The sequence below is a fragment of the Gasterosteus aculeatus genome, chromosome 13 (assembly GCF_964276395.1).
Source record: "Gasterosteus aculeatus chromosome 13, fGasAcu3.hap1.1, whole genome shotgun sequence".
Classification (NCBI taxonomy): Eukaryota; Metazoa; Chordata; class Actinopteri; order Perciformes; family Gasterosteidae; genus Gasterosteus; species Gasterosteus aculeatus.
In genome coordinates, this window is record NC_135701.1 from 12,934,507 (window position 1) to 12,954,030 (window position 19,524).

The 19,524-nt window shown below is 44.0% G+C and overlaps 1 protein-coding gene across 9 annotated transcripts in view; it reads right to left on the reverse strand.

Moving 5' to 3' along the window:
- kiaa0825 (KIAA0825 ortholog) overlaps positions 1–19,524 on the reverse strand; it is a 97,695-nt gene that overhangs the window by 27,016 nt on the left and 51,155 nt on the right. The gene's annotated exons all lie outside the window — the stretch shown is intronic.

The window sequence follows — 19,524 nt, forward strand, 5'->3', positions numbered from 1 at the left end:
TCTGTATAACACTTCCAAAGAGAGGGATAGTCCCTCTTACAAGCCGTAAGGGCCAATATCTGCATGTGCATGAGCGCGTGGGTGGATATTTCTTTAAGCTGGGGACTTTAGGGCTTCAACTAACACACACACACACACACACACACACACACACACACACACACACACACACACACACACACACACACACACACACACACACATACGCTTGAGAAAACACCTGAGAATACCAGCCCCATGTAGAACGAAACAAATCTAATACTTCACACACTTTGATCGGCTACCCCAAAATCAGACAGGGGCTTGGTGCTGGCGACGGGAGGTGGGGAGGGTGTGTGAGTGGATAGGGGAGGCGAGTTGCTGAAGAGATTTGAGATATGTTGCCCAAAAAAAAGGAAGAAAAGAAGTGGCCACTTCCCTTCCCTCTGGTAAGATGACAGGAGGAGAGTAGAGGAAAACAAAACACACTAATCTTCTGGCTTCGCAGGAAGCCACAAAGCATCATTTACACAGCGGAGTTAACAGGAGAGCACCAGGCTCCCTGACTTGCAGCGAGCAGCCTTGTTCATAGATAGAGATATTCAGACTGTCAGTATAAACTGCTTCTGTTTTCGTTTTGCATTTATTTCAATGCCAGACTCAGGGCATACATTTTTCATCACCTGCTAAGCTATGAATAAAAGATTAAAAAAAGGAACTGAGAGGAGAGGGGAGGGGAGGAAGGAAAGGAGGGACATATAGAGAGGAGGAGAAAGATAAGAGGCGGAGAAGAAGACGAAGAAGAAGAAGAAAAGAAAAATCAAAAGAAGGAGAGGTACAAAATAGTCTAACAGATGTGGCGCATGCGGTAAAATGTGCAAGCGCTGTGTGCATAGCGAGAAGGTTTCCCTGTCCTCTTTCTCGTGGCTGCCACCTGCCCAACTCTCTCGACCCCCCCTCCCCTCCTCCTGCCCCCTCTCCCCTGCACCACCGACCCTATATACCTCTAGCAAGAGAGCAGTGGCTGCGCAGCAGGGTAAAGATGCTATAATGAGCGGGAGGCAGAGGAGCATCTCACCTTGGCTTTTTATAGGATTACCTGAGAGGTGAACTCTCTGCTGTGTGAGAGGATTCATCAGTACATCCTCTCTCTCTCTCTCTCTCTCTCTCTCTCTCTCTCTCTCTCTCTCTCTCTCTCTCTCTCTCTCTCTCTCTCTCTCTCTCTCTCTCTCTCTCTCTCTCTCTCTCTCTCTCTCTCTCTCTCTCTCTCTCTCTCTCTGTGTGTGCCCTCAGCAGTCTTTGACAGGCAGTCCAAGAGTGAGATGTCGATGGGAAAATTCTCTGCAATACGTAGCTGACAGGTTCAGGTGTGGGTTAAAGAAGGGAGAGAATGAGGGATGGAGGGAAAGGGAAGGGATGCATGACACTCTCTTTGTAATTCTCTCCCTCTTTCTTTTTCTGTTGGGTTTATGTAGCCGTACATCCCGGCTCGTGTGACTGTTAAATCTGTATATACCTCACATCATTACCTCCTCTCTGCCCAGAAGAGAAGTGGTGTTGCACACTCCTCAGTTTTAGCACCGATAATAAACACGGCATTTTGAAGTATGTCCAGAAATGTTGCAGAAAAGTCAGAGGAGGGGATTCTTGCATGTGACACTGCTCAGTTATGAGGTATTTGTGGAGATACATGTTGTACATCCGCATATTAATGAGCCTGAGCAACAGCGGACGGGAGTTGGGCTTAAGGGGATAATCTACCTGCTCTCTCAGCCCATGAATGCGGTAGATCACCAGTAGATACGGATCCAACTGAATTGAACCAAGCCCCACTTGTTTTGCTTCACCCGACACTGAGCCGCTTTCATTGGAATGAATCTGCTTCTCTTTCTGCATCCATGGTGTGCTTGTTTGTGTTTGGCCGTGTGTCTGTGTACTGGCTCTGTGGGAGCTCGTGTCTGCAGGGAATGAGTGTGATTCACACTCGAGATACCTGATCAAAATACCCACTTATATCGATGAGCAGTCACAGCACACAGGATAATGCCACAGTAATACATAGGTACACCCCATGACCTTGTCTCAACACATGAAAGACGTATTCTCGACTTTCCTGAAATATATCCATTACACTTACACACAAACCAGCATGAAGGCACACATGGAGTTAGATACACGTGCATGCCTCTATAAATAATTACATATGCCGAAGTGTTGTAGTGTTGTAGTGTGTGTATGCAGGAGGAAATCTATCTCTGGGTAGTGGTAATATATCCCACCAGGACCTTTATTACTCGAAGCAATTTAAAATAATTATTGTCAGCCCTGGCCTTCTGCATCTAAATGAGGTTGTGTGTGTTGGTGTGACTGTGTGTTTGTGTGTTTGCTTGCATTTTAGCTACTGAAAGTCACGTTGAAGATGGCCAAAACTGGCCTTCGACACCCCTGCTGTGGTTATGCTTTTTCTTTTTTCAACAACAGTTTTTAGAAGACTAGAAATAAGACAGCTGAAGAGCTATGGTTATATACTGAATCAAACTGTTAAACCTGCAAAATATACAACTAAAGCAGAAATACCAGAAAAAAAGAAAAAAAGTCTTCCTGTCATTTTATAATATAATATAATATACGCTAAAAATTGTTTTGTCTGCAGCCTATTTACAGTTCGGTTAACACTGCGCTTGGAGGTATTGAAAATTGTGTTTTGTTATTACGCTGGGTTATTTTCATAATACATTATTTGGCAAGTTGTCAGTGTGAAACATGAATAAAAACTGTTAGAGGGGTTCTGTAACACCTCCTACTCTTTCACCTCCTGCCATTTCCTCATATCACCACCTACTCACCACTTTTCTATCTTGCTCCTCGTGTCATTCCCCCCTTTCGCCCCTCTATTCCCTTGTGCCACTTATCACCCTCCCCGGTCCTGTCTTTGATCTAAATCTAACTATTTCTCATCCTCCTTCACTACAGTCTCAGGCCAAATACTGTAAGCCTCCCCTACAACTCCATCTCTGTCAGGACTTAGGGTGCAGTCCATGCCAGGAGGAATTGGCATCAACTTGTCACCATACCATCCCTGCTTCCTCCTTCTGCCAGCCTGCTTAATCAAATTACCCCCCTCACCCATGCACACACGAGCCAATTCCTCAATCAACTTCCCTCTCACTACCTCCTGCCCCTTCGCCTTATACTCGCCTAAACTTTACACCCTTTGCTTTCTTTATCGGCCAGCTTTCCACAGACTGTATGAAAAAATACATATATAGCAGCGAGTCAATTGACGAAAAAAAAAGCGTGCATGTACGTGCCTTTTTTTTGCGTCTGGGTGACTCTACACGTTTGTACAAACACAACATGGCGGAGCAGTGGCTGGTTTCATCTTAATTAAATTTCCCTCCTCTTTTCTGCTTCCTTCCTGCGTGCCCGCTTGCCCACGCTCCAAATGTCAACAGGATTTGGGCACATGGAGTGGCATCTGGTGCCACATCACCCAACGCACGCGGATACAAAAAACCTCACAGCACGGCGAGTTAACCTGGAGCGCCGCCAAGCCAGCAGCAACTCGCGCTAGATAAGTGCCGCAGCGCCAGTAAAGTGCCCGTTCGGCTGTGCGCCCGTCCGCATCACTCACACACAAGACACGCAGACACACACACACACTGGCGCTTTCAACCCCCGGTGGCACCAGGCGATGACAAGGAGACAGAAGGGCCTTGCCTTGCTGAGCCGCTCCCTGCCCCCAGCCCATACTGTACAGCTCCTTCCCCAACCCCAGGGCCATACTGTATCTCCATACCTTCACTTGGGGACAGTCTGGGCTACACACTAACAGAGTGAATGTTATGTCGTTAGGGTGTAGAACCCCCCCCCCCCCCCCCACCAGGCCTCTCCTCCTCTTCATGAAGGAATCATGAATGTGCAGATTACCATTTCCAGTACAAGACTTAAATATAATCAGAGCAATAAACAATTGACACTCCGACATGTACATACTAACAAACACTCCCAATGCTGTCGTTTCATATATTTGAATATCAGGCATTGCAATCGGATGTTAGCTTCCTAACCTGTGTGCATCTCAGCCAGTACTTACCAAAGCAATACTGAAGACTCACACACAGACAACCATATTTTTGAAAGCCAAACTCTCCATTAGATGTTAGATATAAAAAGTAGTTATTCTGCTGCAATCCAAGGGAAGCAAAAAGCATGTGTGAAAGATATGCAACAGACTGACAGAAAGAGAGAGAAAATTAATAAAAGGCAATTGACAATCGGCACCTTGAGCTCAGCCTATTCCAGTCGGGTAAAGTTGGAGTTAAATGGATTTGTGTTTTAACTAAGGGGACAATACAGGGATGAGAGGAGATTTGGTGTTTGCGACAAGCATAAGAAGGAAAGAAGAAGAAAACGTTTGGTCAGCAGTATTCATAATCTCAAAAAGAAAACACCACTGCACACTTTAAATCTGGGAAACATTTCCTCTTCACATTTAAGACTTCCTCAGCTCGCCTCCATACAGATTAGAGCAGACTCTCAATTACACTCCGTCTCTGACTGCATATGACAGTGTGAAGCACGGCCAAATAAAATATATCAGGCTTTTCAAATTGGCCAGTTCAGGACCACTGAGCAGCCAACAGAGCCGACTGCACGCATGTCCACGGATGTGAAAAGAGCTCAAGGAAGCTAGAAACTAACCATGCTGCCGTCGCCCAACATATGCTCTATTCCACATATGTCAGAGTCAAGGCCCGCGGGCCACATCCGGCCCGCGAGAAGGTTTTTTACGGCCCCTGGGATGATCTTGATTTATTATTAGAACCGACCCGCAGACCGCAGCAAGCCGGCAGCCCGCAGATCTTTTACACGCACCAGTACTACATTTCCCACAATGCAACGGTGACGCACCGAGCAGTAGGCTGCTTCATTTCAATATTTATTGGCACAGCAGTTGTCAGCATCACAGTAAAATTAACTTTCAGATACCCATCAAAAATGGCAAAACGGAAGGTGGACACTGAGAACCGGGGGTTTCAAACAAGGTGGGAGTCGGAGTATTTGTTCACGGAGGTAGCTGGAAAACCTGTGTGTCTTCTGTGTGGAGAAAGTGTGGCGGTACTGAAAGAGTATAATCTGCGTTCCCGAGGGCACAGTTGGCTGATAAAATAGGTATGCTTGCCGCTGACTTTCGACGCCGATTTGCTGACTTTGAAGCACAAAAAAGCAGGTTGGAACTGCTCGGTAACCCATTTGCTGTTGACGTGGAAAGCTCACCACCAAACTTCCGAATGGAGTTGATTGACCTCCAATGCAATGATGCACTGAGGGCAAAATATGCGGCAGTGGGTGCTGCGGAGTTCGCCCGTTTCCTCCCCGACACAATGCCCCAGCTGCGCATCCAGGCTGCTCAAACGTTGTCTATGTTTGGCAGCACATACCTGTGTGAACAACTGTTTTCTTTGATGAACTTGAACAAAACATCACACAGAAGTCGACTTACTGCTGAACACCTCCACTCAATTCTGAGGATTTCCTCAGCTCAGAGCCTTACCCCGAACATTGATGAACTTGTGGAAAAGATGGGACACCACCAAGTATCACCCTCAACCTCAAACAAGTGAACATTACTGTGCAATCACATATTTAGAGTTTTTACTCAGTTCAAGTTTAAAAGTTAAAGTTTAATATTTGTTTTCACTGCATGTTACTTCTCCTTAAACAAAGTGTTGTTTTTGATTAATAGATTTTTGCACTTTATTTTATTGTATTTCAATCCAATTATATTTTAAAAATATTTCAGTTGAGTGGATGATAGAAAATTGCTATTGTTTTTTTCTTTGAAGTAAATTTAGCCCACTTTTGCCAAAATAGAAAATATAGGCTACTGATGGTGCCTTGAATACCGGTTTCTTTCATTTAATGTTCATGTTATGGGGATTTTTATATAAAGGAAATTTGTCTTTTGTGTCTGTTGAAAATTAAAGATTACTGACAGAGCCATAAGAAAATATTGCTTTATTTATCTGATCATATTGGAATATATTTGTTAGGTTTTCAGTAGGTTCAATTAGGTTCACTAGACTATATGCGTCATTTAAAAAATTTTCAATGAACATTCAAACAGTCCGGCCCTCGGCTTGTAGCTAAATTTTTTATTTGGCCCTCCGTCCATTTGACTTTGACACCCCTGCTCTATTCTAATCTATGTCGCTTTTAATTTGCATGTTCCTCTTCCTTGGTCTTGGTGATTCTCTACTTCACTCTTTCTTGCATTGATGATCCGGACTCTCTCCCTCTCTTTCGCCATGTTTTGTCACTTTTTGATTTGGCAATGCTTAACTTACTCTAATGTGGCCTTAAAGTTAGATTTTTGCACCAACTACATAAGTGTGACTGCTTTTATTTGTTTTGCCAAGATGCTGACCGGTTCTATAACATTGGGTGTGGTGTCATAGTTGGCAGCACACAAGTACGTGAGATTTTTAAGGGGATACCGAGATCACTTTGCTAAATGGGGAATATAGACTGCACATATTTGGCTAGTTTGGGAGCAATGCCCCATATGAAGCCAGGCAGACAGAGAGAGACTAATAGAAATGGGTCTTTGTAGATGAAAGGATGGCGTTCTACTGAGAATCTTTTTGGCTCGTTTAGGAGATACCCCTGGCTATTTGGTTGGTACTTGTCTTCATATTGAGTCAGGTAATCAGAGAGAGCGATTGTCTATTGAAGAAAAACAGCTTTTCATCTCAATTTTAAGCAATGCTCTTTGTACTAGACACTGTTGTTTATTAGTGTTATATCAAGTGCAGATATGTTACGCTGAGTGTGTGTGTGTGTGTGTGTGTGTATGTGTAAGAGAGAGAGAGCTTGAATGACATTGAGCTACATGTCGGTGTGTAACAGTATACATGCTCAGTTGTGTATTTTTGTACAGTATGTTCTGTAAGAAACCCACTCGGTACATGGCCATGACTTAAGTGTCTGTCTTTATCTGTGTAGCCACTCATGTACCAAAGATAAATAAAGCAAAAGCATTCAATCCCAATGTACAAAGTAAGAGAGAGTTCATTAAGAGATTTAGAGCCACCTGAAGTGGAAATCAAGCATTTTCTTTCTTGTACTATTATCTCCTTTATATACCACAGTCCTTTCATCCTTTTCTGCGACTTCTCTGCAATTACTGATGCATTGCTATGTTCATGTGAATGCCGGCTAAAGACGTTCCCTAGAACAAATGAAACGATAGAGGAAATAAAATGAATCCGTAGAATATTTTAATTTAAACTACTGGCTATTTTGTATGGTCCATTCAGTGCATGTTGTTTAACAGTGTTTTGAAGGATGAAGGATTTTTCATTGTTGGGACCTGTTTAAGTTATAACTGTGGATACCAATGCCATTTCGAAACCATGGCTGACAACATCACACTCTGAAATGGTGCAGTATACAACAACAACAAGCAGTAGATTCTTAAAAGAAAGGGGTTTCATTGTCATTTACAGTATGTTCTGTTCCTGGCTTCCCTTACTCAATGGACTTGTGTAACTGTGTGTGCACTCTGGCCCCTGCTTTGCACACGACTTATAATCCTGCTACTGGTGTCATCCAAGTGTCACTCCTAGACATAAGGCAAGGTGTCAGTGGGGCGTCCCTTCAAGTGTGTGTGTGTGTGTGTGCTTGATTTGACTTTGCATGGATGAATTCTGTGAGTTTAGGTTGAGTGCACGTCAACGTGTATGTGTATCCTGCGTTGTGTGGCGTGCACGTCTGTGGGACTGATTAAGACACACTGTTCTCCAGTGTGGTGGGACACCTGCTCTTTGAGGAAATACGGGCTCTTGGCCAGCAGGGCAAGGGGGTCGGCAGAGAAAGAGGCACGTGGAGGCGGAAAGGAGGGGAGGTGAGCTACTAGCAAACACTGCCGTCCAATTCTGCAACAAAAGGACTTTTAATTTAGCTGCAAGCAGGGTAGGCACATGACATAGGTGGGGGGACACATTGCTGCCAAGCGATTATCTAACTCTGAGTGGGCAAAGTGACAACACACAAATACATCTAATGTATGAACAAACATATACACACACACACACACACACACACACACACACACACACACACACACACACACACACACACACACAGCTTCAGTTCTTTTGCGCGGCTGCAGGAGAAGAAAACAACCATGTGTGTTGGGCTTATTGGCTTATGTTGAATCTAGGTGACAACACACTGTGGCAACGAGGCTACCATTCCCTCTAATCATTTTTTATCTGTCATTCAATTAAACTTGCATGGTGAAATGGCAAAAATATAACACACAAGTGTGTGTTATACGCTTGTGGATGGTATTATAAACAAACTATAGGTAAATGTGTAGTTACCACCCAGGTTGAATGAGTCTGTGTCTGCTAAACTGGTGTTTCTTATTCAGCTCTAAGTAGTTCAAATGTCTAAGATAACCCAGAAAAGGTCTTCACATAACAGCTGCAGTAAGTGGAGGATTGCCATGACTGGGAAATCAGTTGTTCAAATTGTTAACGTGCATGAGAATAAGCTGCAGATTCAGGGCCAATATAGTGGCCGAGTGTGACACATGATGACAAGTCACAACAGAGCAAATGATGGGTGCATTATAGATGCACAGACACATACACACACACATCTAGTAAACACTAAACAGCTTGCAAGAACAGTTACAAAGCTGAACAGGAATGGCAGTTTTCTTGGTGTTCTAGGTGCTTAGACTTAAAGTAATTGCTGCATGTCTGTCATTGACAACGAAGGCAGAGAAAATGTCTTCAGCTGCTCCCCTGCCTGTTTTGTTCGCTGCACTTGTGTAAAGTGGAAGGAAAAAAGTGTCATTCAATGAATGCAGCTATTCTTCCCATGACAGCTTCATATTTGTAAGTTGGGGGGAGGCCACCCCAAATCCTCCTTATTTTTTTGGTAACACCTTTGACAGGGTGTTATGGCTGTGTGTGTGTGTGTGTGTGTGTGTGCGCATGTCCATATATGTGTACGTGGTAACCATAAACACGTATATGGACACACACATACAGACTTCCCACTCTAATAGGTTATTTTACACCCCCTCTCTGTAATGTGCAAGGACTCACATTCACACACGCAAATATGGACAAATGCATTGAAGGGGTGAGTGCTGAGTGAATGGATGCCCTTTATAACCGTGCTCAGAAAGTGTCCCTGTGTTAATACAGCTGATCAGAGGGCTGAAAGAGAGATAGAGAGAAAGCAGAGTGAAAGACAGAAAAAAAGATGCTGTTGAAGAGCCAAAAGCAGAGAAGAATGACTTTACTATTACAACTGCAGAATGCCTTCTGCTAGGCCTTCTGTCGATTCATCTGACCTTGTATCTCATTTAAGTGGGTTGGGATCGGTGATGGTCATGGTAACACGAACACACCCACACACATAAAAAAGTGAAGCAGAAACTTTGACAAGGATCATTAAATTAAATCTTATAGACCAAAATTTCTATATAGTTATTCTTAGTTTCTTCCATCAGGTCCAATTCCCCGCAAAATCAGACAAAACCAATTATGGCCTCAAGCGGCCAGCCGCCTTCGGCGGACGAACAAGATTTGGCTTCTCTGCCTCTTTTTACCTGAAGGCGGAGCTCCAGTGGGAAATGAAAAGCTCTGCGGCTCCTCTTCATGAGCCGAGCTTCACCTCACTGGGCGCCAGAACACAGGGACCATACTGCCGGGGTCCCAGATCTGTATCGATGGCCCACTGGAGCAAACGGAGGCACTAGAGAAAGGGAACCAGGACTGTGCAACGCTGTGGGTGGAAACACCGTTGTTTGTGAATTAAGGCAAAATTAAAGTTCCTTATAGTAGTTTGAAGTCAATTTTATAGTTGGATTAACCTACTTTACTACGAATTAAATAGAACAGGAGAAAGTGCAACTATGTCAATATCTCTGTGTACAAAGTTCCAAAGGTCTAAAGTAGTGGACTCCAAGGTGACCTCCCTGAGAGCCTGTTGTCCACCTGATCACTAGCTTCCCAGGAAAGGTGCCCCCCCTAAATGAGTGCAATCCCTTTCATATCTATATAACAGGTTAATGGGGAAGATGTGAACTCTACATGACAATCCAAACATGTCTCATCTCCATTTGCTAAAGCAGTGCCGGCCAAATCAACAATGGGCAGCAGCAATGTCATTGCTGCTTGTCGTTGACATTAAACTAGAGATATATTGTATATATTGTACAAGTCTTGGTGGCAGAGAGAGAGAGAGAGACAAAGAGACCCCCGCGGCTCACATACTGACGTGTATGTTACGCTCTATTAAATTAGCATGAGTCCAATATTAAAATAATAACATTTGCCTCCACAATAAATGCTTTGGGTTCCAGAATCAATACCTCTAGCCTGTAATGCCAAAGTATCATTACAAATAATAAGAGCAAAGTTGTTGCATTATATTGAGCATTACAAAAAACTCAGAAGGGCATGCACGTATTATAGATTAAATAATTTCATTTCAAATGTCACAGATTCCCGTGAGAGTAAATAGAGTTGCATTGCTAATGTGATTTTTTTTATGGGGGGCGGGGGGTTTGAGGTACAAAACATTTGAACACAAGTATGTGCTCTCCGTGGTAATACATATTAACATATTTAACAACAAGTTAAATGTGCCTTTTTCCATTTAAGTAAAAAAAAGGAAGTCTTCCTGCCTGGACTTCCTGCCTTAAGTTTACTTTACTTAATTCCTCGATCAAAACATACTTCATAAGCATCTACAAAACAGTGTACATTCCCCAAAAAACTACTCTACACATAAAATCAGAGAGAAAAAAATAATTGATTGAAGTACACAAATGATTTGGTGAAATAAAAAGGACCTGGAGAGGAGTGATGATTGCATCATCTTTGAGTTGATAGAGTCGAGTCTAAAGGTGAACACGGAATGATAGAGAAGTATACAGTTGAATTATGAAGGTCCCAGTGATGCCGTCTATGGTCTCACTGGATGAGCCACTCTCAAGGTACTCAGTCTCCATTCATTGCATGAATCAATGGCTCCTGATTAGATTTGGGAGGGGGTGGGGGGTAACTATGGTGTTTTTGTTTGTTGTGACATCTTCCCTCGCTTTGTGAGGTCTCTATGCTCCTGCCTGACAAAGGCACCACCTCATTCGATTGAGGAAGAGAGAAATAGGCAGACAGGACCTGGGGGAGGGGGATCATTGAGAGGGGCCTTCAAGACTGCTTCTTGTCGCTCCTGCTCAGTTGTGTGCAAGCTAAATGAATGTTAGCATTTGTGCTTTCTTGTATCAATCTGCACGTTTCGACCATGCAACAGCAAACCGTTGGCCGTCATGGAACACAATATGCATAAAATATTAAATATGCATCAGCAGAACATGTTGGGTCGAAAATGAAAGCTTGTTCATTTGTGGTCTAATATTACAGGTTTTTGCAACAATACATGTGTATTTTGTTCAGGTCACTCCTCTCTATTCGGAAGATGAGTTGGTATTGAAAGAGGAAAATGAAAAAGAAAGTCATCTGCATTTGCATTTGAAGGTTTTAAAGTTTCTGAATAGCTACGCTAGAAAAATCACATCCTGTCTCGTGTTTTAGAAACAGTCCAGAATGGAAATTTAGTCGAATGAACACACAGCATGTCTCACTTTTTCCCTGCATGAGTCATACGTAACACTTTTAACCTGCTCCTTGCATGTTATGCTGACAAATCTTCAGCAAAGGACGTTTACAGGGAGACATGTTTACCAGAGGCTGTTTGAGAAAAATGTTCTGCATTCCAGTCAAGCCAAGGCCAAGCCTCAAAGCCATCGCAAGTAAACTGCCGTTGTGATAAGGGTCAGAAAAAATGCGATATGTTCTAAATCTAAACAGAGCCAAACCATCTGCCTTAATAATAAATGTGCCACGCTAAAAGGTTACTTGAACAGCAGAATTTAAATTTAATTGAGGCTGTGTGTTGAATAATTAATCTTTTTCCCTGGAAACACAGAGCACGCTGGACAACCCGATGCTGAGAGCCCACAGAGACAGCAGAAGCAGCAGAAGAGGGGGAGAAACAGGCAAAGATGGAAGGAACACAGTAAGTTGTGCTGCGCCAGCCCACGCCACCATCCCATGAACCCTGCCAGAGAGCGACCCGCTATGCAACTCAGTCGGGGCATGATGTCATCCGCCACACCGTCACCCTGGTAACAAGGGTACGTGTGCGGGTTTGTGTGCGGCGGGGGAATAAAGAAATCAACCCTTCAACAAACTGAACACAAATAGGAGAGTGAGAAAAAGGGGCAAAGCCAAAAAGGAGGTCTGGAATCAAAGGAATCAAAGGTCTGGTGTGGGAAGAAATAGCACCACAAGATGACGGTCAGGATTTCGTTGCTATTATTACTGTGGTTGTTGAGGTACAAAGCCATTAGAAAGAGGAGCATTTAGCGTCTCGCTCTGATGTTTGTATCAGTTTGCCCCCCTGTTATTCTCCTCCTCCTTCTCTCCTTCCTCTGTAGGTATTTCAGTTGGAGGCGTCTCCTTAGATCTGTGCCTTTTAATGCTGACTGCCGCATATCTTTTGAGGCCGACTACAAAAGCAAGCTGGCAGTAAACTTTTCCCCCTGAAGGAGAAAGAGAGGAGTGCTATTTGGGATAGCTCCACTCTTTGGGAATCTCCTCCCGACACGGGCTGATCTGAGGACGCCACTTACCCTCCCCTATCCCGACTGCCCCCCAAACACACACACACACTTGCAAAAAGGTTATAAACTTGTGTGTGTGTGGCATGGCGACGGTTCGACTCTGTTCATTTAGAGGAAAGGTGCTTTTATGTGTTCAGGTGCATGTTCATGGTGTGTCTCCCTGCATGCATTAAGTAAACACAATGTTTTTGACGGTCATGGTCGTTTTATTGCAACAGTACAAGCAAGCCGCCAACTCCCCATACGGCAGCAGAAGCAATCCTGGTTTTCAAGGTTCACCCCCCCTCATCTCCTCCTCTCATCAGCCCTCCCTGGGTATGAGGCAGCTCTCCTCCATTGTTGATCGGACTCTGGGCTCGACATTGCTGAGGTGGCGGATTTGTGGAGGAGAGATGCCTCTGTCAAGAACGTGCCTATCCTCTCGCTCAAGCCACCCTCTTATACATAAAATATCACACATCTGAGGGACAATATGCTGACCTGCTGTGACCTCCACACATACGTACGCACGCGAAAGGGAGCACACTCATCAAAACGCACGCAAACACACACAGTGCAGCATAGCATACAGTGGTTCACACACACAAACGCTCGGAGAGCTCAAGTCGGCTCACATCCCCCACTCGTACGTGCTTTGACTTTTTTCCATCGCAACCGCATCCCTCAGATGATGTATTTGCGACATCTGGCGGCGTTCGCTATATTCATGGGTGAAGAGATACAACGTGTGTAGTAGGGGGAGAGAGAGAGAGAGAGCAGAGAAAAGGTTTGGCTGAGAAAGACCAAGACCGAAAAAAAAAGAGCGGGGTAGTGCGAGGGAACGGACCCCTAATCGGGGGAACGTAGAGGGACGGATTCGCTGGCAAATGTACTGAGTTGCGCGGTGTAAAGCCGCGAGCACCTCGACTTCCACAGCAAAAGGCTTGGGTACCCCCTAGTGGGTGCCCAGTGGCAATCTGGAACTTTTGGGGTTGTGGGGGGGGTGTGGCGGAGCGACGGAGGGCTGCCATGAATTCATAGAGGTCAGAGGTCAGTCTTCTTGAGTTGCAGTGACATCATGACAATGGGACACTTCTAGAGCCTCAGAAACACAAGCTGATCCATTCTGCTGAGGCGAAGGCACCAGGCCCCTCTTTTCCCACACTTTCACACCCTCTGCCAGACAGAGAGAGAGTGAGAGAGAGAGAGAGAGCTGAGGGGTGATTGTGCAGGCCTCACCCCCAGATCCCCCATCCTCCCACCCACATCTCTCATTCTTTCTCTCCCTCTCTTTCTTTCAGGGGCTAGATTAAAAGAGATGGCTTAATTCTGTCTAATTATCTACCCTTACCCTCTCCCCACTTCCTCCCCCTCTTTTTTTATCCCTCTCTGCATATCTCAGTGTGCGGATACTAATTAGCGGCTGTGAATTGTTTCTACTACACAGATAGAGATAAAAATTGTTTTTATATTCCTGCCTATTAAAACTTTACACAACTGTAACACGGGTATAAACATGACATTTTTCTTGAGTGAGCCCTTCTTATCTGTGGACTAATCACCTCTACGATATTTTGACTGATGATTTTATTTAAACATTATTAAATTGCATCAAGACAAAGGTGGTAAAGAAGCCTGGTCTAAATGCTCCACACACTGAACAGCTCCGTCGACTGAACCTACAGCAATCTCAGCATTAGAAAAAACATTTGCTTTATGGCTATAATTGCATTAGCTTAACAATAAACAATACATTTTCCCCTCACATGTTCATTTGCTTTATGTAATAGCCCACTACTGCAATCTCTGTCTGCGTTTGTTTGTATGTAAGCGTGTGCGACTGCGTGCGCGTTGCGTAAGCAGAAATCACATTAATGAGATCATACATTGGTGTTGAAAGTGCTAATTAGTTGCCAGGCGGAGGGTGAGGGAACTAGGCGAGGATCCTAGTGACTTCAACCATTGTTTCCTAATCCCCTCCACACATTCATAATTCATTCCATCATGGACAGCGATGATACAGCGGCGCTCGTTTTGTCTCTTTTTCTTTCTATCTGGTTGGGGAGATGATGGTTTTCTTTATCCCTTCTGCTCTCTTTCCTTCTCGCTGTGAGGTTTCACTGCGATCATAATAAAATGTGCGAGCGAGGGATGTTCGCCTCGGGACCCGGCTGTCGGGCCACTTTGACAGCTTCATTTGTGGTGTCGCTCTTTGATCCGTCCTGTCACTGGTATCCAACGCCACTGAACATACATTTGCCCCCCAACCTAAATAAATAAATAAGCACTGAACAGTGCAGATCCAAGTAAGGCTTTTCCAAAGATTTTCCAGCTACTTGGCTGTTAGCTACATATGCGGTGAACTCGCTTGCCTCCACCTTCTTTTGCTCTTCCTCCACTGTGGCGATGCATCAACACCCGCAGGGCTGATCCCTTTGTAAATGCTCTCTGACACACACCCACCTAGCCACAAAAACACACACACACACACACACACACACACACACAAACACGCAAGCCTGTACAGAAATAACTGCAGAATCACTACCAACACTTGCTCCCTTTGCATCTAGTGCATATTCCCAAAGTGCACCATTACCGCATGTAAGAAAGAGAGGTGTTATTATAACATATGAAGAGTGAGTCGCAACAATAAAAAGCTGAAAAATAGAGACACACCTGGCGTGATGTGCGAGCAAGGTTACGATACAGAGGAGAACAGATAGCGGGAGGGAGAGCCGGAGGGGGACTGATTATGATCGGTGCTGTCAAGTCTGAGATGTTGAGATGACAGAGAGATATCAGCCATATCAGCTCTCAGTGATACAGGTACCGAGAGACGGATATCAGCCTACACCGCCCTCCCACAACATGGACGCAACCACCGCAAGAGGAATTGATCGGCCATACGGGCCTGTTACTGTTACGGGATGGCAAGTGGCAAGTTTGTGTACCGATAAGTGTAAGATTATTTAAATGTATTATTTAATTTAATTGTCTTTTCATTCTCATGACAAAACAAATGTTAAACATGTCAATAGTAAGTAGACAAAATAAAATTATTTGGGAATTAAAAATACAACCTCCACCGTACAAGCGCATCGCTTACATGACTGGAGAGAAGATTCCCCTTCAAACTAATTCATGCAGCCGTTATGTTTGACTTCAAACATAACAGGACAAACCCAGCAGTAGTAGCAGATCTACGCAACAATGTCAGGGTTGAACGAGAATGCAACAAGATATGTTAAAGAGGCTCTGGTGACAGACTATCCTTTTGGATTCATCGTTTTTCTTTTTTGATGTGAAACTCAATTTGCCCCATTATAGGCATCTGAACTCTGCTTCTATGATACAGCAGAAGGTTTGTACCCACTAAAAATGGCACACTCTAAATATCTCACAATCAATCACTACAGTAGGTGCCTGAAAAATAGAGCAGTTTGTTTTCCATTGCTGCTAACGCAAGTGCAAGGAGATGTAACTATTCAATAAGATTCTGATTTGTGTGTATAAGGTTAACTATGGAAATAATTACATCACACTGCGGGATGAATGACTGTCAACCAAACCATGCATCACACTTTCCTCACACAAGAATATATGTATTCATTGTTACAATTTTATTTTGCAGGGACATGTTTAGTCCGTTCTCAGACTCACATCATATACAGGTGCATGATGTACAAGTAGGACAACTTCTTTACTGTTGGCAGGCGCTTTACTCTAGGCATTCTGAACTTGGCTTGTGGGCATCAAAACGTGGTGCAATTTTTACTCAGAGTAAAAAAAAAAGTATCTTGGATAGAATGTGTGTGTCTGTGTGTGTGATGACAAGAGAAATAGAAAAGGCGAGAGCAGGAAGGGACACACCTTGAGAGAAAGAGAGAACAAGAGGGGGGGAGGGAGCCGAGCCACCTTTAAACTACACTCCTTTGTCAGATCTGCACACGTACTTGCTAGGAAGCTGGTGGCAGGGTGCAGAACATGAAGAGCACTGGGAGAGACTCACCTTGAAGGAACGAGCCAAGAACCCAGACTCCTCTATGAGACTGTGTAGAGAAGGGATACACTGAATACCTGCAAGGTGCATATGAAGTAGTGGAAACAGAAAGGCTGCAGGGTGAGGCTAACCTTGAGAACAGTGAGGGGCAGAGGAAAGGTCTACCACACTGTGATAAGAGGGGCTCCTTCAAAGACCCTCAGACAGGAGGGGTAGGCAGGATGACTGATTGCAAGATACAGCCAAAGGGTCACACTCTGAAGTGAGGGCAGAGACACTGGACAAACACACACACACACACACACACACACATGCCAGGGCCGACAAGACCCACCGATTCAGACACATGCACGAACGTCCGATACCCTTCTGACCAGCTCTTCATCATTACAAGTCAAACTCAAGACATCTATTAGAAAAAAGATGGAGTAATAGGAGACCAGATAGGAAGAGACAGTTCAGGGAGGCTCGACAGTAATCTAAATGTCCTTTCCTATGATTGTCATTGGCATTCTTGTAGACTGGCATGTAGCAGTACAATATGTCAAATAATGCAACTCACCGTTCAGTCTGCTGTAAAGGGTAGCCTGTTTCCATAATGTCATGAGGAAAAAACATCTAAAAAAGATGCTTCCAGCAAGCCTTGGTCCTGCGTCCAAAGAATCCATCAAGATCACTAAATGTTGCCAGACACAAATTCAATCAAACGGACTGTTCTTAACAGCCATGACAAAGCAATACAGAGGAAAACAATGATCTGTTTCTTTTTTTTTAGAAATGGCAGAGAAAAATAATTGATTCCTGCAGAGGCAATTCACCTCAGAGGATATATTCCAAAGCTTTCCCTTTATGCTTCAATTTTTTTTTTCTCCTTCCTGTTTCCTTTGTCTTCTGTCAAAAACAACTTGGGCTAACATCGCAAGCTGTCACATCAAGGCCGTCCCCTGCATCTTACAAAGAGGAGAATTCTGCAGTTGGATGGAGCGGCACAGCTCTCAGACACCAAACCGCCCGGTACACGCAGGAGGTGTAAAGATTGAGAACAGAAAACACTTTTTCTATTTGAACCAGAGTTTGTGCCTTGAGGACAAACCCATTATAGCACAGTGAAGGAAGTTTACTTTGCCATGACTGAACAAATAGAGATGTAGTGAAAAATGCTCAGAATAGTAGAAGATCTCAATTCCAACCTTTTAAGGTTAATGTAAGAATTTGCAGCATTGAGAATCTCTTAATTATACTGTCACATGATAGTTATCCATCATGTACAGCCCAGCACACAGGGAGGATGTGCTTACCAACTCACTCAGGGAGAGAATATAGCTACAATGTAGCTGCAATACGATCACAACCCAGTGCTATAACAGGGTCTTTCATCATATCTGAGTGGACACACACACAAACACACACATACGCTTTCAACATCAGCAGATGCTTTCAACTATTAACATCATAGAAGTCGGATAAGTATGCCCCCTCTTTGGCAACAACCACTGGGGAGGTGAGAGGCCTTGTAGTCAACATGCTGAAAGACTGCTCAATGATCAAAGACCCAGAAAAACATGACCCATGATGGTTTCTCTGAGAAGATAGGACAGAGAGAGAGAGCCAGAGCAGGTAAAAGCATAAAGAGTTGAAAGAAACATGTAGTAAAAATTGGCAAAGGTGGGGGAGACAGGGCGGGAGGCGATGGGAAGGAAGAGTGCAAGCACACACTTACCATTTGCCACTTATGAAATGCTTGTTGCTTGGACTCTAATTCATTTTCAATTCATAAAAACTGACGATTTGTTAAGAATGTGAGGATTATGCTTCAATTATTATGACAACAATATATTTTTTCCTCTTATTGGGCTGAAATAAAACAGTGAAGTGAACAAAATGTAAACACAGGATGGCAATGATATCATACAATGGAGGAATTCAGTTTGACATGTAAAACTATGAGCACTTATTGCAGCATGGCACTATGACATTTGGCATGAAGCCCAATAAGCTAATATTGGTCAATCATAATGTTACCACTTACCTCAAGTGTGTAAGACAGACAGTTTTACCTTCTTACATATCTTGCAAGAAAGTCCCCCGTCAGCTAAATGTTCTGCTGACTCATAAACTACTGTATGCTCGAATTACAACTGACGAATCAATGAGCAGAACCTGAATCAGAATCATAGAAACTTGGAGTGGAGTCTATGTTGTGAAGGGATATAAAAGTAGGACATGCATGTACAGATAAAAGACGATACTGACGAGAGTCATGCAGAGGAGAGGATGAAAACAGAGCTGGAGTGTTTCGCTCGCGCTGTCTATAGATTGGTCAAGTGTCCAGACGAATGCACCTCTGCTCTTACCTGTACGGTCAGGCAGGAAGGCAGGACAGACTATTTCAATTGAGTGAAAGCGTGTCTGAGTAGGTCTAAGAGTTTGTGTGTGTGTCTGGTTGAAACAAGACAAAAAAACAAAAAACAAGTGTAGCGAGAGCTTTCGAACAAAAGGTGGAGGCGCAGAGTACAGAGATGACCACATTCGAATATAAATCCAGGGCCTCGGGCACTCACAGCACTTAAAGAGCCCCCAAAGTCAAGTGTCAACTATTATGTGCCATCAGTGGTGACACAGGGTCACGTTGCAGGATGGATGAGGTCAGTAACGGCGCTCACCCTCTCTCTGAACATGCACCATTAAACAGTCCCACAGTGTACGAAAAGGACTAGCTGTCATTTGGGTGGAAAATAGCCTTTACAACACCACTATACAGCTCCTTCTTCTCTGTACAGGATGAGACACGTTCTCTGACATTTGATTAGGCACAGTCAATATTTGCGTAAACATGTGCATTACAGAC